This window comes from Paralichthys olivaceus, chromosome 4 (assembly GCF_024713975.1).
Source record: "Paralichthys olivaceus isolate ysfri-2021 chromosome 4, ASM2471397v2, whole genome shotgun sequence".
Classification (NCBI taxonomy): domain Eukaryota; kingdom Metazoa; phylum Chordata; class Actinopteri; order Pleuronectiformes; family Paralichthyidae; genus Paralichthys; species Paralichthys olivaceus.
This window is the reverse complement of record NC_091096.1, coordinates 9,329,320-9,355,300: the sequence shown is the minus strand read 5'-3', so window position 1 is coordinate 9,355,300 and position 25,981 is coordinate 9,329,320. Positions and strand designations below refer to the sequence as shown.

At 40.1% G+C, this 25,981-nt stretch overlaps 1 protein-coding gene across 3 annotated transcripts in view; it reads right to left on the bottom strand.

The window, feature by feature from the left end:
- Window positions 1-25,981, bottom strand: part of grid2 (glutamate receptor, ionotropic, delta 2) — a 423,234-nt gene that overhangs the window by 315,869 nt on the left and 81,384 nt on the right. The window lies entirely within an intron of this gene.

The window sequence follows — 25,981 nt, the reverse complement described above, 5'->3', positions numbered from 1 at the left end:
ACCTAGTTTGTTAATGTAATTTAGTAAAAAACCTGAAATTGTAAAGCTCACCTTTAGTACAGGCCTTCCACGTTTGTTATTTTTTAAATATGTTAAAAAAAATGTGTTCATGATATTGTATCCATATCCATCCTCTAAGTTTTGATTATTGTTCATGGCAGTCAAACTAACAAAGTGTGATGAAGAGTCATATCCCCACATAGAGGCCTCCTTCAATAGCTTTTCACAGGCAGGCACACAAAGCTGTGATCCTGCGAATGAGACACATATGGACCTCTGATCACCGAGAGTTTCTCTGACATCCATCTGCCCCAACACTCACAAAACATTTCAAGCAAGCACAGCCATGAGTAGTAGTACTAGAATGTAAGAGAAACATGGAGAAATGCTGTATTTGTTATGTGCATCCATTACTGGACTAAAGAGCTCGGATGTTGGCCAGTGCTTATCTTTGTCTTGCACCACTCGTCAGCCCTCATTATAAAATGAATAAAACGGCTTTCAAACTGACAGAAAATAAATTTGGAAACACAAAAGAGAGAGGCAAAGAAAGGAAAAATGTTGATAATAAAATGTTTAAATAAAGGCGCAGGAAAAAAGGACATTACCACGAGGAATGAAGCTTGAGATGGTTGGAAAATCGGCCAGTCTGACTAAGACAAGAATTGATTGTCCATTAGGAAGGAAAATGGCTGGTAAAGGTAGGAATATATCCATGAGATAAATAAATAAAGTACAAGTTTAAGGCGATATTATTGACATAGACTTTCATTAGGGGAATACAGCTCAAGAGGCAGTGAGGAAGAAAGCTTAAAGAATGGAAAACACACAACGTATGGAAAAGCAGGCTCTGTGTAACTGAGAGGTTTCACTGATATTGATTTGTGAATTAGCTAATGAGTTGAATGAGAAATGGGGAATTTATAAGGGGAGACAGAGAGAGGGGGTTAGGGAGCAGACATCTGTCAGACCCACTCTGGGGAAACCTGGGAAGTGCAAATAGGCGTGTTGTGCACGCCTGTACGTGCTTGTCCCATTAAATGCAATTTTCTGTGTGTGTGTGTGTGTGTGTGTGTGCCATGGACTGCACCTCAAGATGGAAAGCATGTCTCCTATTCCTCCCAGTGTACAGAAATGTGGTGAGATCAATTCAGATACCAACACTGCCATCTTGACCATTAGTCTGCACAGCAGCAATCGAGGAACAGAGGCCAGTTGATGCATCTACTTGATCAATCACAAGTCAGACTCAGCCCTCATCATGACATTACCGCAAAAAAAGAGCTCTTGGACATACACAAGCGTTATAGTCACTATCTACAAATGGAAGAAATCATATTTGAGAAACATGTATTTAATGTGTATTTTGACTTTTTAGTTTGGTCCATGTCCCATCCACTAACAAGGAGAAGGCAGGATTTATGACCAATATTGCAGCCTTCCACCAGGTGGCGATCAAGATGCTTTGGCTTCACTTTTGGAGGAGCAGTCATGTTGTTAATCTTTATATACAGTTTATGGTGTATGTGTGCCTGCAGGAACATAATGAGTGCTGTGGCCTGCTGAGCTCTGCACCTTCATCACTGGCCATTTCTCCATCTGACCGTCCATCTGTCCACTTGTGTCTCTGGCTGTTCATCCGCGAATCTAATCATGAGGTCTTTAGATATTGTGATGATCCAATTACAAACCAAACTGACCGATCCTGGGCTTTGTATTGTAAGGCCCAGGCATCCTGCTATAACACAAGCTTATGATAAACCTCAAGGCAAGTAAAGTAGCCTTCTGAGTCAGACTTTCTCCTTCTGTTAGGTGCTCATCAGCAACAGCAAGATTCCCATTGTGTTCAACTACATGTGTTGTAAACGACTCAGTTAGAGAAGTGAGCACATCATTAGCTTCAGTCCCAGTGGGAATAAGACTCTTAACCCTGGAAACATTAGAATATTTTTTCTTCTGACCCACAACATTAAATCCTGCTTAAAAAAGAAAGTGCATGCATCTTAAATTTCATCAGACTCCTCCTCCACAGAATCTACAATACATTGTTTCTGTGATATAACAAGAATATGACAAGCCCTTATCGTACATCATCAGTAACTACAGGCTGCCATCTACAAGAAAATGCATTTTGTCTGTCAAGCAGAGTGTTTCTAAAGGTAAGTCAAGTATTCTGTCAACAGTTTTATCTCTTCAATGTAATTTGTCTACACTCTCTTTCTCTCCCCTGTCATTGTTAGTGACTAATCGTTCTACGGATTGTGTGTGTGTGCAAAAGAGAGCAAACAAATATTGTGTGTCCTCCAAGGTTTGTGTACAAGACAGATGGAGAAAAAAAGCAGGAAAGCATCATTGTGCGTGTGCATGTGTGTGTTGTGGGGGAGCTTTGTGTACTTTGGGGCTAATAGAGGTTTCGCAGAATGCTCCTAGTAAGACAGCAGGGGTGCAAATTCGAAAAACTACTTATCACTCTAACTATCACAGTGTCAACACTTTTCCAAATCTCTTCAGCTGGGGATAATTTTCATTCAAACACAGACAGTAAGTAAGAGATAAGAGAACACACACACACACACACACACCAATCCAGTCATGTGCTGTGGTTATTCAAAGGCCAAACTCCTCACTTAGCTTGAGATTTTTTTATTGATGTTGATCATTTATTCGAGTATAAAAAACACATTTCCAGTTCCCAACCAGAACTCATCTCTTCCTCATGCACACGTAATCGTCCACTAGTTCCTCACAGTACAATTTAAACAGCCTCTCTCCAAAAAGCTAAAGACATTAAGTGGAAACACAACCTGACAATACAATCAGGAAAACAACATATTTTTCCTCTGATAATTATTTGTTATTACAATATATTTCAATATTGAAGTTAACCAATTCACATTTGTTCACACATAACATATTTTATACAAATTAATTCTGACCCTAAAACAACCATCACGCTATCATAGGTTTGTTACAAATGGCTCAGTGAGGGAAAGACAACTGATTTTTATCAAGCTACATATTGTAAATATGTAAATCCCCTGCTGAATGAAGGCACCGAACATGAACACATATACACTTGTGCGTGTTCATGGACATTTATGTGCAGGTCACAACCTGAGGGCTCTGCAGCACATAAATCAACTTCTGCCACTCCAATGTTTAAATGGTATTGGAAACTGGAAACACAGACACAATAATACAGTGGCTTCAGGGGATTGTTTGTAAAGCCGGACTTTTTCGAGGGCAGCTTGAATTGATTCCAACCAAGTGGAACACATTTGCAGATGTACAATATGTAAACAAACAGCACAATTTTTCGGCACATGATGACTAAGGTCTTGCATCACTGAGTAAAGGGAGTATCTTTAAGAGGAAACATGGAGGGTGTACAAGGGAAATTTGTGCGATAGTTTCATTTAGGGGGTCTTCTCTTATATATGACTTGTAGAATTTTGCTCCATGTTTATATGTTTCAGTCGGCATATTTGTTCCATCTTGTGCATATTATGCCGCCACTTCAGGCAAAACAATGACTATATATGAAACAGAAAGAAAAACACACATAGGCCCAAAGCAGCACACGTGTGTGTAGCCTTTCAGGTTGCAACAGAGAGAGAGTGGCATCTGTTTAATGGATTGATATGAACTCATCAGTCATTTATTAGTTCAGGGACGAGGAACCTTTTTCCTACGATTGGCAATTACAATTTTTATAACATCTTTCGATGATGAGTCTCAATTATCAACCACACATATCCCACTGTCCTCTCTAAAGCAATAACTGGAACTGCCATGCTTTGGAAAGACGTATGATGTTAGATGTTAATGATGCTGAAGTTACTACTCAAAGCTGGTTTTAGCCAAAACAACAAATCCTCACCTTTCATGGTTTACAAGACTTATATCATCCCTCGTATCAAACTAGGCAGTGATCCCAAATTATTTGTTTCATATGTTTCATTGCACGCCAGAGAGAAAAACTAAAATTTATTTCAGTGTTTTTTCGATCTATCATTCCTTCACAGTAAACAACACAGATGTCAATTCTCTGAGACAAACTGACTTTATCTGGTTATTGCAGCTCTGCAGCAGCCGCCATTTCAATGAGTCTTTAGCCTTAAGCTCACTCTGCTGCGGAGCTTTAACATTATCTATGGGTATTTTTTTGTTTCAAACTTGTACAGTTTGTCTGCACATTTCCAGCTGTAATGATGCTTGAGATAAACCTTTTCCATCAACCTTGTTTCTTTTAGAAAACCCTAGATTCTGCATCTTCTTCTCTTGACAGTCATCATGATGCTAAATAATGACAGGGAACAGCCACGTGTTAGCTTCACCATTTAAGAGACCATCCTGAATGATATGTTAGTCAATCAATGATGACATTATTTATTTTTTGTACAGGCTGGAGGTTCCCACAAGGGATGAACTGGTAGAAAGAAGAGTATTATTGAGAAAATGAGAAGAAAGGAGAGAAGGGAAAATGAACCAAAAATGAGAGCTGATGGAAGTGGAAACCTGTTAAAGCCATGTTTTAACTGTAGAGTCATACAATTTGACCTTGTTCCAACAGGGTGACATAGAAAATAGATTTACAGTTTTCATGTAGCTCGGTTTGAACCTGGTCTGGTGATCGAGCTCGCAAATGAACCCTTGGTTACCTCTCTTCAGGAGGGGAATGAGGCAGTGAGTCACTTCCCGTATTAGGGCCAAATAATGAATATGTGGCTCGCTTTGCTTAGAAATGTGGCAGAAAACAGCCAAATGCTTAGATGCCAGGAATCTCTCTGGTGGAAACAAGCCTAATGAGTGTAACTTAGTCCTATTTGAATCTTGAGCAGCAATCTGTAAAAAGGCTGTGAACACCCTGCAGGACCCACCTTTATCAGAAACTAATTGAGTTAGGAGTCAAACTCAGTCCTGGCTCACAGTGCCATGTGTTGGGGATAATGAGTGTTTTTTTGTTGCTAATTATCTGGGATACAGAAAGCAACCATTATTATTAAATACAGAAAAATATAAATAAAGTGGTGCATAAGAAGATAATCCAGTTGACCAGTTTACTTATCAGTATTGGCAGTGTGAGTTGAAGATAAACTGTTAAAACCTGCGGATGACATGAACACAATGGACTGAATACAGGATGGGGATTATGGAAATAATGAATGCAATAATGCAAAATACACTTAATATAGTTACCAAGCCAACCAAACTATGAACAGCTTTGTAAGTGGTGTGAATGGCACTTGGTTTCTTGTTTCCTGTATGTATCCACAGGAGGGTATTGGTCAAGCATCATCCGATCCACAATTGTACTAACAATACAAGATGTACTTGTTTAGCTCACACTTCAGTCCCAGTAGCGCATCTGGTAGAGTGTGTACCAAAAAGGACTTTACTATAGGGACTGAGATTTAGATTCAGCTGCACCTCATTGCCTGTTTCACTGTTTTTTTGATTCACTGTCTCTATCAAATAAAGAGTCAGTAAATAATGTAAACAAATATTTACTTTACTGTTGCCTGTAAATGGTCACTTTGATCAAAACTGAGAAAAGGAGAGCCCATTAGTGCACGTTTTTTTGGCATTGTTAGCATCTCATCTTTAGGATTGCATTACTCACTGGTATGTGTTTCACAGTTTGGTCTTAAAATCTTATGATGGTACTGTGCATTTTTCCACTTTTTGCAAATCCCCACATGTGTGCACAGTGTAGTTACACACACACACACAGTGTCTAGCCATGTTAACAGTGATGGGCTCTGAGGGACCATTTATCACAGGCTGACAGAGGACAGTAATGACTGAGTGATGGAAAGAGATGAGGAAATGGAATGATGTTAGGAGATAAAAAATAAAAAAATTCAACAGACAGAGCATCGAGGGGTTTTCCAAGCCCGCCATCAGGACCTCAATTCTCCTAACTAGGTCCTCTGCTCACATGAGATGAGGGGAAGAGAGAAAGAGGGTAGTCGGGGGACAAGGGAAGATTGAAGAAAAGAAGTGCTGCGAAAATGAATCGTGTCGAAAAGGGGAAAATGAAAGCTGGCGAAACAGACGACAAGTTGGATGAAGATTAGGAGGAGGGGGAAAACAAAGGGGGGAGAAGATCCAGGAAACAGACAGACAGGGGCGGGAGGAGGATAACAGGTGAAAAACACACAGAGAAAAACAAACAATGAAAAGTGATGTATAGGCAGGGAGGCGAGAGAAGGTCCAGACTGAAAATCATCTGTGTCCGTGGCCCCAGTGATTCATGGGAATTCTCCGGAGAAATACAGCACCACACATAGTGTTATACTGTTTAACTGTCACCATCCCCGCTTGATTGACAACTCCCGATACGCAATGGAGGTGCGTGCACATTTTACTGGTGCATTGATCGTGAGAGTTTACATCAGGATTCATCCTCTGGCTCCAAAGACAAAGAGAAGCAAATGGGACAGAGAGAGAAAAGAGAATGAGAGCAACAGAAATTATTTTTGCCACTATTTAAAAGCTACAGGCTAACAAAGCTAGCCCCCACTGCCCATTACATGTTTGATGCAAACAACTCACCTTGCTAATCATAGATAAAACAGGTTAACCGCTCTGCAGAAAATAGAAAGAGAAGCAGCTTATAATAGGAGATTCTGTGCTTTGTCACATCTCTGTGGGAAGAGGAGTGACAGATTTAGTTTGAGAAGCGCTGACTCCAGCTAATGCAGTCCACTCAGTTACACGCTCTCCTGAATATCAAATATTCTTCTGTGGTCTAAACAAACACTCCGGAGGTGTTGATTTACCACACTGAATCTGACATATCAGCTGATGTAGTCAGGACACTGTAAAATAGGCCAACTTTGCATTTCCTGCTGCAACATCACAGTAAGCCTGTTATGTATACATGGCACAGTCATGATTACTGCCAATTAGTTGATATGCAAGGCACCATCAGCCAACTGTGTGAACTTAATGAGATGATATTTACCTCCACCAAGGATGTTCTGTTTTTTCCTGTGTCTGTTGACTTAGCGGGATTACGCAAAAAGCTATAAAACCTATAAAACCTTCACCCAACTTGGGGCCTTGGGAGGAACATGGGGCCTTTGTCTGGGAAGAACACGTTAAATATTGGCGAAGATGCAAATATGTTTATATTATTTTTACTATAATAACTAGATAGTCGGATTGTTGTAGTGTGGTGTTGGATGTATGTGTTCTGAGTGCCATTCTAGTGTCTTAATGTTTCCACCCTGAGCAAAAATGTCTCACAAATGGATGTTTACTCTTATCTTTGGTAATGTGCTGGCTTTTACTGTACACTTTGTACAGGCTGCTTTATTCAATCATGCAGTTATGCTTATAAGTTATAAGCCGTGTTCCAATAGGTTAACAAGTCCTAACAGAGGAAACAATAATAATAATCTTAACGTGATATACTAGTTGCAAAACTACAAAAGGCAAAGCTAAAAATACTAGTGTGTAAAAAACATTTTTACAGGATTAGTCTAGTTTTTTTCTTATCTTGGTATTATTTTCATGTATTTCAAACCTAATTCAAATATTACTGTGATCCATCATCCATCCATATCAATTATCTACATCTATTATTCAAGCTGACATAGAAGCTTTCTTAATTTTTTTTTATTTTGAATCTGGGGAATATTACTTTATGGTCACGATCATTCCCTACAAGTGCAAGACAGAGATTTTGGAGAGAAGAGATTTTGCAAAAGGCTCCACTTTACACATCTTAACAACAGTGTCCATTAGGGCATGCAACATTAGCCTTAACCCTGTCATACAGCAGCGGCATAAACCCTCAGGTGTGTGGGTGAGACAGTTAACATGACTTTCCACTCTGTAATACACAGGTCTCTTGGAACAGGCTGTCTTGCAGGACATGTTGCCTTCCTGCATATGCCTCCTGTGACCTTCTGTTCTTGTTCACTTGGGTTAGTTCTTCACTTGTGTATTCAGGTTCAAATTAAAATGGGTAGGCTTTAACAAAAAATACCTATGTATAATTGTATAGTTGATGTGTCTGTATTAGTGGCGGCTGTGGCTGAGGGGGTAGAGTGGTCCTCTAATCAAAAAACAGCGGTTCGACCCTAGTCTTCCCCACTCCGCATGCCGAAGTGTCCTTTGGGCAAGATACTGAACCCTTTCTCACAGAGATGAATGAACGTTTGTGTTTGTGTGAAGGGCAAAAACGACACTGTCAAGTGCTTTGAGTGATCATCAAGAATAGCAAAGTGCTATATAAATACACCCATTTACCATTTATATCCAACCTATATGTCAGTGAGGAGATGTTGTGGACCAAACCTTGATGCAAAATAGTTCAACTTATCAATAATCAAAGGATATTTTGCTCCAACTTATTGATTTGCAAAGAACTTAATTTGGGTTTTCCAACCATGTCTTGAAAATTAACATGTTTGCACTCGTCCAACGGTTGATTTTATTCCTCTTCTCGCTGAATTGAGTGGGCGTCCTCACCAATCCCCCTTTCCTAGCATTGCTTTCCTGAGATCAAAGAATTGCCACACTGCAGACATATTTTTTTCCACCTGCTGTGAACAGAAAAAACTTATTTTATTATCTCTATCAGACAGCTTCACTGATCTCCATTCTTGCACCAAAAGAATGAAGTCTCTTCGATGTGATGACAGGAGACCTCCTGCAAACCTGTGACCCATTTATGTTCAGATGAATAACAAGGCTCATTTTAAGCAAAAAAAAAGAGGCTAATGACAAAGGAGTGTTATTATCACAGTAATAACCTGTTTACAGCACATTCATATTGGCTGTTTTTTCATGAAATCTCAGATCAGGCATGTTGGTTGGGTATTGTCTTTTAAATTGCTACTGGTAAATGCTAGAGGTCATTAAAGGTTATCACTTCATGAATGCCCTTTGACGAGACCATGAAGCTGTAATGCGATTTGGCGACTAGATACTGAAAATATTCAATCTGTTTGTATTCTTTGTGCATGGCACTGGCAAAACAGTAAATGGAAACACAGATTCGTCCCAAAGGAGCAAGAGAATGATCTGAAAAAAAATGCATTTTATATTCATACGTATTCTGCCACTCTTCGGGTACTTATTCGTTTTCTTTCCTGTGGTGACGTGAATTTCAGTTTACAGTCTGGTTTGTTGTGTGTGCTGGGTTGTTCTGCACGAAGTCTTTTTTCTTCTGTTTTAGAAGTCTTAGGTTTGAAAGGCACAGAGGAAGTGTCTGGAAATTGGAAGTTATGCCTACTAATCCCCTTGCGTTTGAATACACTGGAGAGGGAATGAAGTCTCACACTCACACGCACACACACACACGCACACACACACACACACACACACACACACACACATCTACTTAATAAACATACACAAGGAGTGGCGCACACAAATACATGACAAAAAAAGATTAACAGAATAATTCAACGCAACAGATAAAGGCCACAACACCCACAAACATACATTAACACACACAATCTGATTACAAAGGAACCACTTCAGCCATTTGGATTTGGATGCAGCCAACAGCTAAATCATTCATAAATAAAAACACGTTCCCTGAATATCAAACTGACACAAACAAAAAAAAGGGAGGCCGATAGAAGATGAGTGTAAGAACCAGGGTTAGCTGGTGACACAGACTAGAGGAATGAAAGGAAAAACGATGGAGGAAGGATGGATGGCGGTAGGAGGTAAAGGGACAGGGGGTAGTGAGGGCACAGAGAGGGGAAAGAGAGCCACAGGGCCAGGCTGCAAATGAATGAGAAATCAAGTGTGAGAATGAAATACAGGGCAAGAGGAAGAGAAATATTGGCTACACACACACACACACACACACACACACACACACACACACACACAGAGGCCTTATTGTGTTTTAATGCAGTTTAATGGGGCCCATTCTCCAGGCTTGGGGGAGTGCAACCAATTCATTACTATGCTGTACACACCATCTTTCAGAGCTGAGGCAAGGAATTGAGAGGGAGACAGCAAGAGCAAAAGAGCAAGAGAGGGAGAGGGAGAGATTCGGTGCATCAATTCTTTCTTCAACCTTGACTTATATTATAGGCATGGCTCTCTTTCTCCTTGTCTCTCGTTTGGCCTTTATTACTCAGTCAGGGCTCTTGATGTCTCCACTCAAAGGACCATACTGGTATTTTTTACATTACATTTCATTGAGTTGACACTTTTATCCAAAGCGACTTACAGTAAGTGCATCAACCATGAGGGTACAGACCCAGAACAACAAGAATAAAGTAAGTACATTTTCCTTAAAAAAAAGCCAAACTACAAGTGCTATATGTTAGTGCCATATAAGTGCAACTAAACTGAATTTTATTTATCTATTTATTTTTTTAACTAAGATGTAGTCGGAAGAGATGTGTCTTTAGTCTGCGGCAGAAGATGTGTAGACTTTCTGCTGTCCTGGTGTCAATGGGGAGCCCGTTCCACAATTTAGGAGTCGGGACAGCAAACACTCGTGATTTTGTTGAGTGGTTAGCTCGCAGTGAGGGAGCAGCAAGCCGATTTGCAGATGCAGAGGAGCGGAGTAGCGTGAGTGAACTTAGGTTGGTTGAAGACCAGTCAAGCTGCTGCATTCTGGATGAGCTGCAGAGGTCGGATAGCACTAGCAGCTAGACCAGTCAGGAGGGACTTACCTGAGCCTGGACCAGATATTTGCACGTTTTAGCCCATGTGCTACATATGCAAATTTTTCATTGGCTTTGCATTCTAATGGTGCTCGTATAGGCCTCATAAGACATCTTCATCCACATACTCTTACTTAATCACCCCTGGGTAATGTTTCCTCTGTCTCCAACTCATCATCTGCTCCTTGGTGACCAGTAGGTCAACAATGAAATTCAAGGTTGGCTTCACACTCCACTTGCCCCCCCCCCACGTCCCTGCATAATCACCACCAGACAGGTTTTATCTATCTTGGCACTGAGTGTGCTGTTATCAGCACAGAGAATCAGCCTGCATGCCTGGATCAGATTTTCCAGCAATTCAAGGGTAAACACTTATGGGATCTCTTTCAGTGCTCTCCCCTCTCATGGTGGCGCATCTGGATGATGGCAGCAGTGAGGAGTATGATGTTGGTTGTAATGATCCCTGCCTCCCTGACCAGGTACTTGACTCACCATTATGCCATGCCAGCGGACAGTGGCCCAAGGTAAAAATGATCCAGACTCTAGTTGTGGCACCCTGCCATTTTCTATCCAGGAAACACAGGACTACAGTGCTTGGTCACCAGCGGAGCAAAATGGAGACACCCTATCTTTTGGTTTATTTTGATTAAGAGCAATGGCGCCTCTGACTTTTCAATCAGCAAAACCATTAACTGTAAGATCAAAAAAGCATCTCAAGTTAATATGTGAGCCTCTAGACAACAATTAACATCTCTGTTCGGTTCCAGCTCCTCAGAGTGGAATGAAGCCTGTCATCCATACACCCTTGGACGATTTGTCCACCGAGAGGGTTGGAAGTAGTTGCAGGGTTAAGTCTTTACCTTCTACTTTTATTCAAACAGCTGCCTTGTACTTTATGAACCCAAACAGCCACTAGGCTGCTTAGCATTTCCCTAACATCCCCATTTCTCCTGAGAGAGATTTGTAAAGTGTCAAAGAAATATCTAATTGGAAGCAGACACTGTGCTATTGACATTTAGATCGTATTTAATGGTCGTCATGGAAGGCCTCTTCTTAGTATTTGAACATCCCATAAGCCAGATACACTGTAAATTCTAATTGGTTTGAAAAAAACATTCAAACAGGTTGCCTTGAAGAATTGCACTGACAAATGCTTATTTAGTGCAGTACACTAACATTTGAATTGAAGTTATTATTACATTCTATATAGTACTTGATAAATTACTTCATATATTTATTTAATTTAGCAGATCAGAGTTTCAACGTGCAGGACCAGCAAGAAAATCTAAAAACAAAATAGTCACTTTTATTATGCTATTGTCTTTAGCATCTGGACATATTTGGTCTTTAAATATTAATATTGTAAATTAGAAATAATCAAATACCATTATCATTTCCTTGTTGCTTACACCTGTTATTAAAGAGCTATTTTTTGTTGCCATTTTCAAACAAAGCCATCCACCTAAAAGCAAAATAAAGCCCACTGCACTGCAAACATCTGTAAGGAGAATATTATTGAATGTAATGGATGAACATATAAGTGGACGAATAAAATAATGTAATCAAAGCCAGAATCACCAAATGCACAGTGTAGGTCATAAGAAATCTTCTCGTTACTAGGTTTTGTAGATACTTGCTCATGATGAGGTTGAACTGATCAAGGTCACATAGATGCAATGTGTACTGAGCTTTACAGAGGATTTTCTGAATGAGGAACCCACCCTGGGGATGAATCTATCTGCCCACTCAGGGAAACTACAGTGTTTGCCAGGCAAGATTAGTTTACTGAAAAGCCATCACAACTGGGACTATCCATTAAAATGGTCATTTTTTATTCAGGAGGAATTAAAGTGATGTCTTGCAGTGGTTTCCCAGACTGGGAGTTTAAACCCCCACGTGTGTCAAAACGGGAAAATGATATTACCTTGAGCTTGAATCAAAGTGTGTATGAAAAAGCTGTAAGGGTTTTCATTGCAACAAATTGAGCGAAAAGGCATAAAAAAGAGAAAATAATCGACTTACACACCCAGTGCACCAAGCAGGGTAAAGGGTGGAATTCAATTAAACTATGTAAAGTATGACAGTTGACTATCGCTTTTTATGTCCGATCATTTCAGGCATTCATCTAGAGTTAGGGTTATTGGCATTTTTACTGGGTAACTGGGGCTCCCTTTTAAACAAAGCAAAGACAACTTCACCACCCCCTTATAACCCCAACCCCTTTAAGCTTGCCATGGCAAATATCTGTGTGGAAATTTCCCCAACTATAATAAACTTGATACAACACCATTGTAAGGGATAACAGCAGTGTTTCTCACTATCTGTTGAGCACTTCCGTTTCACCATAGGCAACCTCAGGCTTGAAGAACTTGAACTTTTGTGTAGTGTTTCACATGAATGTGAACACAGACCCATTTGTCATAGTTAGATTGGACATCAGCAACAGAGAAATCTTGCTGCATTGAGGGGCTGGTGGACAATCAGAAAATCCATAAAGTTTTTACTGTCCTCTGGCAGAGCCCAATATAACACATGGCATTTTTGTGTGCTGTCTGGATGCTGCCATTTTAATCAGACAAAGTTTGCAGATTTCCTGATTCATTCAGGTTCACTTTTGGCTTTCAGGTTAATACAAAACCTGCACTTTAGCTTTTTGCTTTGACACCCCTCTCGTTATGTGATAAGGCTCTGCTGCTCAGCTCTGTTTTTGTATGAAGCAGACATTAATATTGATATTTTGAGTTTTTCATTTGATGAACATGGGAGACAATGAGACTGTGAGCAAATTATGTAATTTGGTGTGTCTGAACACTAACACTGGTAACATAGCACTGCAAATGTACAGTAACTCTATCTATTGACAATGTCAATATATTAATGATGGGCAAAGGTAAAATATAGCAAGTGTAAGTAATATTTTACTGCATGTCACTAATTAGGAGCTTTATTAAGTTTTTACTATAGCTTTTCTAGATTCATGCTTGCAGAAAATGTCCTTTTTTATATCAGTGGCAAAACTCCTGTGTTAATGCATTCAAATATTACTAAAAGATAGGACCACTTGCTAAACCGTTTTGTATTGTGTATATGCAGAACCAGAGGTAACAGGTAGAAAAACAAGTCTCCCTTCCATAAATCAAGGAGCTGGTGCCTGCCAGCAGACAGCCAGCAGACTTGTAGTATGTGCACTGTTTTGATGTGCATCTATTTCCACATTGCAGAAGTCCATGGCCCACATTTGAATGAGAAAGACGACATATTTGTTGAGGATGTATCAAAGGTCTCTTCTGGCATTCTGGGTTCAAATAGAAGACTCTAACACTGCTGAGTCACCTCTTGCACCAAAATAACTTCACCACTTCAGCAGCTTGGCACTGATTTCTCACCATGGCAATACAATCCCTTAAAATACACAAAAAACCTCTGGTGAATGGCCGTATCTCTATGTGTGGTAAACATACAGTCAGCTCAGCCACATAACTGGATTTGTTCAACTGCAACACGATAAAGCGCTTTTCTGAATGCTGTCCAGAATTTTTTGGGTTAAATTTAGAGCCAAATCTGAAATGTATTGACCCACCGTGTTGTTGAGAACAGGGGCTTACCCATTGCTGTACTGCCCAGGCATCATTGTATTTTTCATCATGTTTTATATTGGTTGTCTTCAAATTTCCTTCGCAAAACCCTACTCTTAAGAACTCTCCTCCCTCCATGAAGCTGGGGTTTGTGTGCTAAATTGTTATGCTTGGTCTCAGAGTGGCAGTTCAGATGTGTAGATTGCATGCTATCACTAAGAAAAACTAATTCTCAAACCAAAACGCAAAGACTTGTGCAAGTCCAGGTCAATATATACAGTTTCTCTAGTTTCAGATACTGATACTTCTTTTAAAAATCACTTGCTTCAATTGTCACTGTGTGGCAGCTGTAAGTAGCCATTTCCCTGTCTATTCTAAGGTTTTCACAGTACACACTTGATTGCAAGAGACAGAGTAATCAACTCACTCAGATGAGCGAATGGTTATTTACACGACTTAATGTGTTTCCAGTTGGCTATCCACTGCTTCTAAAGAGTATACTGTATGTGCAAGAGTAACTTAAAAGTGTGCAAGCTTTAAGATTCAATTGCTGGTTTTATTGCCTGGGTCAGTGCAATAGCAGTGTCTGTCTTTGGGAATTTGCGAGCATAAACAGCCTGGAACGTCAGCTAAATGTTCAATCTGCAGGTGCTCAAATGCAAAAGACATGACGACAGCTGGTAAAGGTGACCGGCATCCTGTGAGGACAGAATTCGCACAAGCAGCCTGGGTGCAAAAATGTCCTTTCCCCTTCAGTGCTTGTGGTCTGTGCAAGACATGAGTAAAGAATGAAAGGATTAGTGGCTGCACTGGGTTATTTCAAATGGAATAGAAGGCTGGTTTCCTTTTAGGGTTTACACCAGGCAAAATCTTCCTGCAGGAAATGTAAGATACTATCGCAGCTTGATGGATGCCAAGAATATGCACATGCACGCAGGGAAACCAGAGAGACGTTAGTGCTCAACAGATACCACATCAAAAGGCTCCCACTATTGTCACGACTCTCATGGTAAGACATCGCAAACACTTTCCGACACGCACTTCTCTTTGCTCTCATCTCCCTCCGCAATCCTTCTATCCTATCATTCACTCCTCTCTGCCTCTTCACAGCTCCTTTGACCACCCATCTCTTCTAGATCTCCTCACCCCCTGGACAAACCTCGCTGCTTGGGTATTCTGTGCATTCTTCCACAAAGCTCCCACATCACATACAGAGTCATCACATTGCCAAGAAAACAGAAATAGTAAGTTTCAGTGTCCTTGTTTATGTGTCTGCCTCTATACACACATCTTCGTACTGTATTTCTTCCTTCCTTGCACCTCCAGTATGATAGTGGCAGGGAAACACACAGGGGACCAGGACGTGTGCAAGAAGTCTTTCCTCACAGACCGATAAATCATACAGGGAATCAGTAACAGTGTCGAGGGTCATACATGAGAAGGCTGCACTGGGAAGAACACGAGAGAGCAAGTGTACAAGAGGGTAACAGTAACAATCTGGCAACTCGGGACTGTGCACAATGCTGAGTATATGGGTTTTTTCGTAACCAGGTACAAGTGTGTGTATGTCAAATGTCCAGGGACGAACTCAACCAGCAGGAAGTGTTAGGAATTAACCAAAATAAAACAGGAAGTTAGGAATTATCAGTATGCTACACCCAAACCTTTCTTTCCTCAACCAACTCATTCATTCTTCTTTTTTTACAGTATTTCAACTTCTACAAACTATTCTCCTCTCCTCCTCATTCTAATCTTTTAAAGATATGACTGTACTTTGTGTCGACCTTGACAGCTTTCTTTCCTCCTCATCTTCTTCCTCCCGACCTGCTATGTCGCTTCTCCAATAGATGGGATTAGATGCCCTCTGCCCATGAGGCAACACTCATGAATTCACATCTCAAACCAACTGGCAGTACATGTCCACTTGAACCTTACCGTCCTTACCTTCCCCCACTTTTTGGTCTCCTCTCCTCATGCCTCATTCCCCTTCTCTTTTTACTCTTCCTATCAATTATTGTCTCCTGCCTGGTTTCCATCATTTTCTTTCCCTCTATTCTACCCATCTGCTCATTTACTTTCACCTTGTCTCCTTTATTCTTGTCTTGGGAAATTAGCCCCCTGTTCTTTGCACCACTCACCTTCTATAACCTCTTAACCTCAGTGTTTTTCTCCTCTGTCTTGTCTTGTCTTTCTGTCTCTCTCCATCTCTCTATGACTCTCAGAAGACCTTCCCGCTAAAAGGTGTGAAGGAGGAACTAAGTGCTTTCCCCTGTCTATAAACAATGTCCTTTATGCCTGTGTGGCTCTGGGCCTGTCTGGCTGTGGAAGAGAAAGAAGGAAGACATCTGCAGAGATTTAGCTATTGCTCAATGTTTTTGACTCAAATTGTCTCCCTCTCTCTCTTGTTGCCCTCAAGTCAAAGAATGGCCTGCAGCAGACGTGAAGGAAGAAGGGAAACAAAAACGCCAGCAGTTTTTAGTTGTCAAGGGAAGAAGGTGAAGCACCAACTACTTACAGTGCATAGTTTAATCAGAGATACAGTACATTGACTTGTTGTACCTTGAAATAACAATGGTAAACATTAGTTGTGGAAATCATCATCATTAACTTCAGGACAAGACATGTATTCATGAATAATCTTTGTTCTTATGAAAACATGTCAAATGGCTGGTTTAAAATTGAATAGTGGGGCTTTAAACTGTGCAAGTAATCCAGTTCTAACCTGATAACTGCTGAGAAGAGTTATTTCAACATAGCGAGGGAAATTTAGCAATTTGCTTTGGACTTCAGGGCTCTAGATTTATGCTGCAGTTTAGGACGACAAAAATATAGTCAGTGAGGGTAAATACAGGATAAAGATATCAAGGTTGAGGGGATCTCCTGAGGTCTGCTTCAGGCATACTGGAGGCTTGGACCTCAAAATGAAGGACTGCAAGTGCTTTACAGGAATCAAGAAGCAGAAGCAGAAAGAGTAAATTACTAAAGAGCTGTCTTAAAAGTGTTGTATGGCTTTTGGTGTAAGAGCGCTGAACCTGGAAATGAAACATTTCTTGTGGAAGAAAATTCAAAATGAAGATTGGGACAAACTGGACAGGAAAGCAAAGGACATTTTGGATTTAAAGGGAATACCTGAACCCCACACTATTTTTTCATGCAGTAACAGAATCGTGAATGTGATATTACTTAATTTGCCTTTTACATGTAGGTCTATGTGAGTTTCTGAACTTGTCAACACTGTTCTGAATGTATGTGGATGGCGATCAAGGAGACTTGATTTCGAACTAGAGCACTTGGAGGGCACATAGTGTACCTCTGCTGGGGCTAATACCTTATTTCACAATGTTAAAAACAGTGAAAAAAAAAAAAATATATATATATATATATATATTTCCATTGTATTTTTTTCTCTGCATCTCACTCTCTTTCTTGTTCCATCATTCCACATCTCTCTCTCTCTCTTTATCTCTGTCTTTATGTGCCTGACTAAGGTGAGTGTCACTGCATTGGCTCCTGCAAGTGTTTCATTAAAGTGCTTCTTGTGGCTCACTTCTCTTCACGTTCACTTGCCTGACCCTGAAACTTTGTTGTGTGTGTGTGTGTGTGTGTGTGTGTGTGTGTGTGTGTGTTGGTGTGTGTGTGTGTGCGTGCGTGCGCAGACGCACAGTAGATTCATGTATACAACTATGTCCTCGGGAACTGCCAGTAATAGTTCCAATAATGGTCCAAAAACAGAAGAAATACCCTGGATAACCCTCTCCTCCTCTCCTCTCCTATTTTAGTCTCTCTGTCAGCCAGTCTTTCCCAGGTGATTTACACATAGCCCATTTGTCAAGGAAGAAGAGTAGTTTGAGCTATCACTATGGTAACTCAGTGGTCTGACTGACAGTTTGCCAACTTGGCATCAACCATCAGCCAAAGGGAAGCCTGTAATTATTTCCAGACTGATAGATAGTGTAGAAGTGTAAAACTCAGAGGAGAGAGATCAAGTTAGGTGACAAAAGTGGCATCATGTTTTTTTCCAACAAGTAAATCCAGTTGAGTGAATTTCAACAAAAAAACTATTTCATCTCATATTGAAAGAAAAGTCATCCTTCTTCCTTCCTGCTGTTTTCCTCCATCTCACCATGTCTTTTTAGTTCCTCTGCTCCTCTGTGCATGAGTTGGGAGCAACAGTAAATGAAAGTGCTTTAAAAAACGGAGAGCCAAAATCCTGACAATAGAGGCCACAGTGGGGGAGGAGGCAGAGGTGTTTGTGAGCTTGTTGGCTTGTCTGGCAGAGGGTAAAACAATTACCATCTCCTTATGGGATAAAAAGGGTATGAACACACACATGCTCACACATTCAACCGTGTTGTTCCTGGACAAAGCATTTCTATTCAGTTTTGGAAGTGGAGGCAGCTCTTGTTGTGTGTGCGTCCATCTACATGTATGTGTCTGACATTGACAGGTGTAATGGAGATAAAATCCATAAAACATGTTGATTATTTGTGTAGGATTTCTGGTCCACAGTCAGCTCTCATGTCAGTACAACCTTGAATTCAATTGCACTGAATAAAAGCAGCGAGACCACAGGAGAGCACTTTATATCCAAAAAGCATCAAATCAAATCAGGTAGAAGTTTTTTGGCTGCTCTCTGCCTGTGTAGTTTATGACTGTAATAAAACACAGGCGTTAGAGTGGGATGCTTTTCTACTCGCAGTCTGTGTATGCGTGTTGTGAGTGCACTTGCAGTGTCACAGTGCTGTTTATTAATTTATTATTATTATGGTGTTTTGTACACTGGTTGGACAGTGTGCCAAATGCTCTTAAGGGGAAGTTACTTTCACTTCGATTGAGTAAAAATACTTGATTCTACCCCTAAAATGACATTAACAAGACTCCTGAGAACATGTAGTACACCTTGACAGAACTACTGCAAAGATTCAGATGAAATATCGTAATATGTAATATGCTGTATTGTGGAATAACCAATTTGCTGTATATGCGAATAAAAACACTTAAAGGGTCAGGATACCAAACTAAGATCATTTGAAGTGTGAAATAATATATTGTGAGCAGCAAGAAGGTTCTTGGTTGGAACCTGCCAGCCAACCATGGGCTTTCTGTGTAGAGTTTGCATCTGCGTAGGTTTCCTCAGGCAGGGTTATCTAAATAGGAGACTCTGAATTACATCTGAATGTTTGTCAGTATATGTCAGCCAGGTAATGGACCGGCAACATGATCCAGGTGTACACTGCATCTCACCCAACGTCAGCTGCATGGTTTTAGCTCCAGCTCCTGCAGGAGTGCAGATAATGGATGGATGGATTATAATGTTGTAGATATTGCATGAATTTCATAAATATTAAGCGTACACAACACAAGAGTAGATGAGTATGAAAATAACATGATAAATTATAGGCTACTCACATGACACACATCATACTGCAATCCCGTTTTCATATATCATATAAAAAGAACAAATACAAGTATTTCTCATCGCCCTATGCACGCTATGAACAGTATTATGAGATTCCTCAAAGCATAGACTATAGACAATGATGGACGATGCGTCTCCACTTCCTCCCACTATCCAGAAATGAAGCACAGGGGACAAAGCCATGGAAGTAATGTTCCACTGATACAAACATTGGTCCAATCATGAGTCAGATTCAACTATCAATCATGACACTTCCTTGTGTTTTTATAGCTTAAAAAACGATTTGAAATCAAACGTATAAAAATATGAACATTTGAAAAAACCTCAAAACGACAGAAACGATCATTGAGAAAAAACTTATGACCTAACCTACAGCAAGCCACTAGGTGGCAATCAACAAGCTTTGGCTTCACTTTGGGAAGCTGTGATGTCACACATCTTTATTAGTTCCCACAATGAGCAGCACTTTGGTGACTGTGAAGAGGAAAAACTCCCTCACTAACAAGGAGAAACCTCTAGCAGAACCAGGCTCAATGTGGGCGGTCATCTGCCTCAACCGGTTGGGGTGAGCAAGGAAAAAGGGCAATCTAGAGGGCTAGACTGTAATACAAATCAACATGAGGCTTTAATCAGCCTTCTAATGTGGAGTTATTTATACCCATGTCACAATATGTCCAGACATCAACATCACCTCAGGCCTCCTCATTATCCCTGCAGGAATAACCTCCCTCCAGGACGTCTGTGTGCTTGCTCATACCTGGTCTAATAATTTGTAGTCTTAAGGACAAAAAAAACCCCATTAAACAATAAACAATAAAAATAAATGAAGTTGTGAGTAGAAGGACATTCATGCTGTAAAGAGAGAAGCCACAGCAAAAATGATTTGTGGGCGATCTTTTTCCATCCGCAGTGAAGGACTGTCTTTGTTTATTTAGAGAGGGGAAGCTGGCTGTCAAGCAGCCATACACACTGAAACAAAGACAGAGACACAGAATGAGACAGAAATATAGAGGGAGCGGGGGAAGCCAGAGTGCAGAGTGTGCAGCGGCCAACGCTCAGTAGGAGCAGGAAGGAAACCTTTCAATAGAGATGCACTTGTGACATCTATTCAAATGACACTTTCTATCTACCAACCGATCAACAGACCTACCACTGATTGAGGACACACACACACACACACACACACACACACACACACACATATTATCCAAAGCCCCAGAAGTCTGGTTGGATCTGGTTTGGTTTGGCTTTCAGCTGCTTGACTCCACCGCCACCCCCAACACACATGCACACTTACACACACAAAATACCATCATGTTGCCTTGTGAAATGTCAGTGTTGCCATGGATACCCCACCCCACTCCATTAGTCGGGAGGTTAATTGAATTGTAGCAATTCATCACCTAATAAGGACAAAGATGGAAAAAAGTCAAATTTGAGTGGGAAAGAAAAAATGAGGGAAAAGTGTATGGAAGTGTAAACATCTGAAAGAACAGAGACGTAAACATGTTTGTAATTTAGACTGCAGAGAGGGGGAAGGATACATCTAGCTGTGGAGGATAAGCAGAGGAATTTTAATGCATCAGGAAAGTCACCGTATGCACAATGTGTGTGTTTGTGTGTGTGTGTGTGTGTATACAGTTGTTTGTTAGATATATGTTAGATAAATGGACAAATGAAGGGAGGATGGCAGCAGGAGGACGGCTCACAGGCCCTGAGTGATGTAACGGCCTCAGAGCATGAGATGCCTTTGGTCTCTATGGCAGCTAACGAGACTTCTCTGTGCATTCACATTAGAGATGACGACGATGATAAGATGCAGAGGATGGACAAACACATGGAAGTGGGAGGCAAGGATGGAGAAAGACCTAATAAGGAGCAAGTCTAAATATGGGAGGAAGAGGAGCTTTTAGCGTTGAGGTTGTTTTTTGCACATACAGTTAATAACATGGCAGTACATTACTACAGCTAAGTGCAGCTGTGAGTGAATGGGTGGTATTGATTTGTAGGTGATGGCTGATGTATTACAAAAAAGAGTTTACATGGATGAAAATGTCTAACAGGTTTAAACTGCTGCTATAGATGATGGCTTGATGCATGATGCATTCAAGGAACTCACCAACTGTCAGTCAAAGTTTGGACATGGACTAGAAAATGTTAATTTATACCCATGTCACAATATATCCAGACATCAACATCTCCTCATGCCTCCTCATCATCCCTGCAGTCATTTGACAGCAGAGAAGGAATAACCTCTCTCCAGGACGTCTGTGTGCTTGCTCACGCCAGGTCTAATAATTTGTGAATGTGAAAAACCCACTATCAAAACATAAAAATAAATGAAGTTTTGAGTAGAAAGACATTCATGCTGTTAAGTGAGAAGCCACAGCAAAAATGATTTGTCAGCAAAAAATTTAAAGCATTGGATTCAGATTCTTGTGTGAAGATAATACGGATAAAACATTTTTTCTGAGATTCTGCCATTTCCATTTCACTCAAGTGAAAGAAATGACTGTTTGAAATACAAGGGCATTTCACTTTGCAATTCTGTAAACAAGAGCACTTAGGAGTTTGATGAAACTGTGTTGTGCTATTGGGATGAACGCAGGCACAGTTTCCAAAGATTAACCATTTTATAATGTTAAGTAAAGCTTTGCAGAAATGGACCAGAAAAAATGATTACTTCTACTTTTTTGCCACTTTCTCGTCCATCTTCAGTGACTTACTTCCACTGTCACACTCATGATCAGGACCATTAAACAGCTTCAAAGTTTCATAAGTTTCCTCTGAGCCATGTCACTGGAGGATCCTGAATCCTTGTCGTGCTACTTAAAAATAAATCGAATAATGCTGAAGAAACACTGATGATAGAGCTTTCACATTCTGCATGGGGAAGAGCTGAAAAGACTAGTTTTAAAATAAGGATTCAGTTTAGAACAAGAGAAATGATTTTCATCAAAGTCAAGAATCACAACTTATCAACTGAGTCTTTATTATTTTCTCCCATTGGGACGAACAGTTGCACTCACTATGTGAATCCAGCAAAGAACACATGGTTTATATTGAAAAAATGATTTATTACTTCAAGCTTGTATTTAAACGTATTTATCCTGGTTGAATCACCACCTCAACACGCAGTGTTGATCCACTAACCATGTTAATGATGAAAGCATGAAACAGCAAACAGCGAAAATAAACAGTGAAAAATAAAAATAAGTCTTAAAACACGGCACTTTGGTCGGGAGGGTTTACTGAGTGTAGGTGGAACTGCAAAAATGTAAATTTGATCCATTTACAATTAAATCTACAACACAATATAGGTAAAAAGTGAAGGGGTCTGTTTATTTTGTGGAGCTACATTGCTACTGACACTCCTGTTTATATTAAGCCTACGTATGCTCCAATGGATGAGGGTTTTTTCTTAATCTTTTAAAAGGCAAATTAATGTTGCATGAGAAAGAAAGTTCATGTAACATTGCAATATGCCCAAGAAAACTTCAAAACGCCCTGATTGCAAAACTGAAGTCTTCTGTTTGTTTGTTTCTGAATTAAAACCCTGCTGCAAGAGTAGACGATAATACAGAGTGACACAGAAACATTAACATAGATGAAAAAATTATTCATGATGAGGAAGAAATACTGAAATTTAGGAAAGTGTTGCCCTTCAAGGATAAAGTGTTGTTTTTGTTAATGTGTTTACATTATCACAGCATCCTCACTAACATGACAAAGTCTGCTTGAGTTATTCTCATCATGCCCATGCAGTCAAGTGTTTCTCACACCCTTAAGGCATTTACTTCATGCTGACTTTAGCACTATGCCACATTGTTCCTGTGAATCACAACGAGTTCCACTGTGTCAGAATAGATCACATGGAAAGATGACAAACCTTCTAAATATAAAGATCAGTCACTCTGATCCACTGAAACTTTAATTAATAACTTTTTTTTATCCTCATCTTTATACACGTTCCATCTTACATTAAGCGACCTTATAATTAATTTTCATCGCCACTGACACATTGTTCAGCTCAGTTTTTTGCATCACATTTACACAGGCAAGTATTTTAAGAAAAATGCTTCTATGTCTTATTTGTAATAAATCTACTGATGTAATTTCCTTCAAATTTAAAAAAAAAGGTTAAAAGGAAACATGCCTCACCACATTTTGATTTCTTTCTTCAACACTGACTATAAGTCATCTGTTATTATCATATTGCCTTCGCAGTGTCACCAAAACTGACAAAAATGTGAGATTAAAAAGGGAAGTTATTCACAAGAGCAACACATTGAGAGTCATCTACGTTTAAATATGAACAGTTGGCAAATGAAATATAAGAGGGTTTCAAAGTAGGGTCGGATGTATGGATGAATATATCATCCACATGGCGATTGGTTCGGCCTTCATGTTCTACACGGCCCAATAAGGAGGTTTTCCTCAGGGGTGGCGTAGACTGCGTCCTCTGAAGGATGAAGCCTCTGAATTGAGCCTCCGACTCATGTGATATTTAGTGCTGTCCATGGTGCTGAATCCTCTAACAAGCTTCTTACAGTACACAACACGCTATATTTTCATGTTTTAAAAAATACCAATGCTTTGCAAGAGGGCTGTAATTATAATTATTGTACTTCTACAACAATTATATGTATTTTCATTATGAAGTTTCTAAAACTGTTGATCAGCTAACCCTCACAGGACCACACTCATGCTCAAATAAGTCATACATGTCCATTTATCCCAATTATGTCTTCTGTCCAACATAAAATAAACAGCTTCTTAATTAAATGAGGATGCCCACATTCTGTTTTGAGAGCTAAGAAACATTTTACTTTGTAGGTACCAGGAAGCACGTAGTTTTCAGTCCCCACACCTGCGAGTGAAGTGTGAGAGGTGTTTTTTTCTGTGTGTGGTAACACACGCATAAATGCAGCTGTGATAAGCTGAGATGAAAAATAAACTGAGACAACTATTGAGTTCACTTCCTCCTGTGATCTCCCCCCTGCTCTCCACTCCACACCACCCCCACCCTTCCAGAGACTGTTATCCAATTAGGTGATTCTCATTGCTTTAATTGATGGAGACATGAACGGGCACACACAGACACGCATGCAAACACACACACACACACACACACACACACACACACACACACACACACACACACACACACACACACACACACACACACACCTCCATCCGTTCCCTAAGTAACGTCTAGCCTGATTACTATGTTGATAGGGGGATAGTGTGTAGGGAGTGAAATGTGAATATAAGTGACAGGAGCAGATCCACAATTAAGTACCATGCAGGAGGAAGAAAGAGAAGGCGGGAGAGGGCACGTGATTTAATCCAAGCTTTATAGGCTCCTGAGACAATACTGAACAAACACACACACACAAACATGTACTTTTATCTTTGTGAGAACACACAAATATTACCTATAAGCTTGCGTCTTTGGCTCCCTATTTCCAACCCCCAGGAAAATGAGAAGCTGGAGGCAGTCATCAATTTAGCTTAACTAGAAACTAAATGCACGAACCCTAACCCATTACATTCCACACCCTGTCAACTCACCCTTACCCCCAGGATCTCTTCTTAACATATAGGATCAAATATATAGTTTTTGTGCCGTATCTGAGTGTATGGTCTCGAAACTCAAGGTGTGTCAGACAGCAAGGACCAACCAAAATGTCCTTTTATTTTTCTGAAATGTCCACACTGCAACGGTCTCAAACTGAAACTGGTTTTCACAATAGACAATCATACAAGCACACTCATGCATGACGAGATCATACTATGTCATCTAGATAAGTATTTAATAATTCTACTTGGACAGCTCTATTACAATATAGTCTGGGATGTTTTCAGACCAGTGACATTTTTTAATACTCGCTTCAGTATAATGGTTCTATTACGTCATGTCTAAGAGATATCTTTTTCAGAAACAGAGGGCAGCCCAAATGTAGTCCTGCGGTGATTCATGTCAGACATGTGGGGATAAGATGGCGTCACCTTTGGGGTGTTGTTTTATGTCGGTGGGAGTCGGACAGTGAACTGAGCAAAAATAAATGTTTATGTTAAATCAAGTCAGTATCATAACTTCAACCTCAAGGAAATGACCTCAAATAAATAATCTATTCTAATGGAAGGTCATATGGCTTTAACACAAGGGTAACAAGTACTGAGATTTAATATGACAAGTGTGACTGGTTGTACATTTCATTGGATTTACTGAGGCTAGCAGACGTGTGAGGGTCAATTCTGAGTGGAACATCCTGCACCTGAAAAAATAAATCAACACACCTTCAGACAGTGCAGATATATTTTTTAAAAGGGTC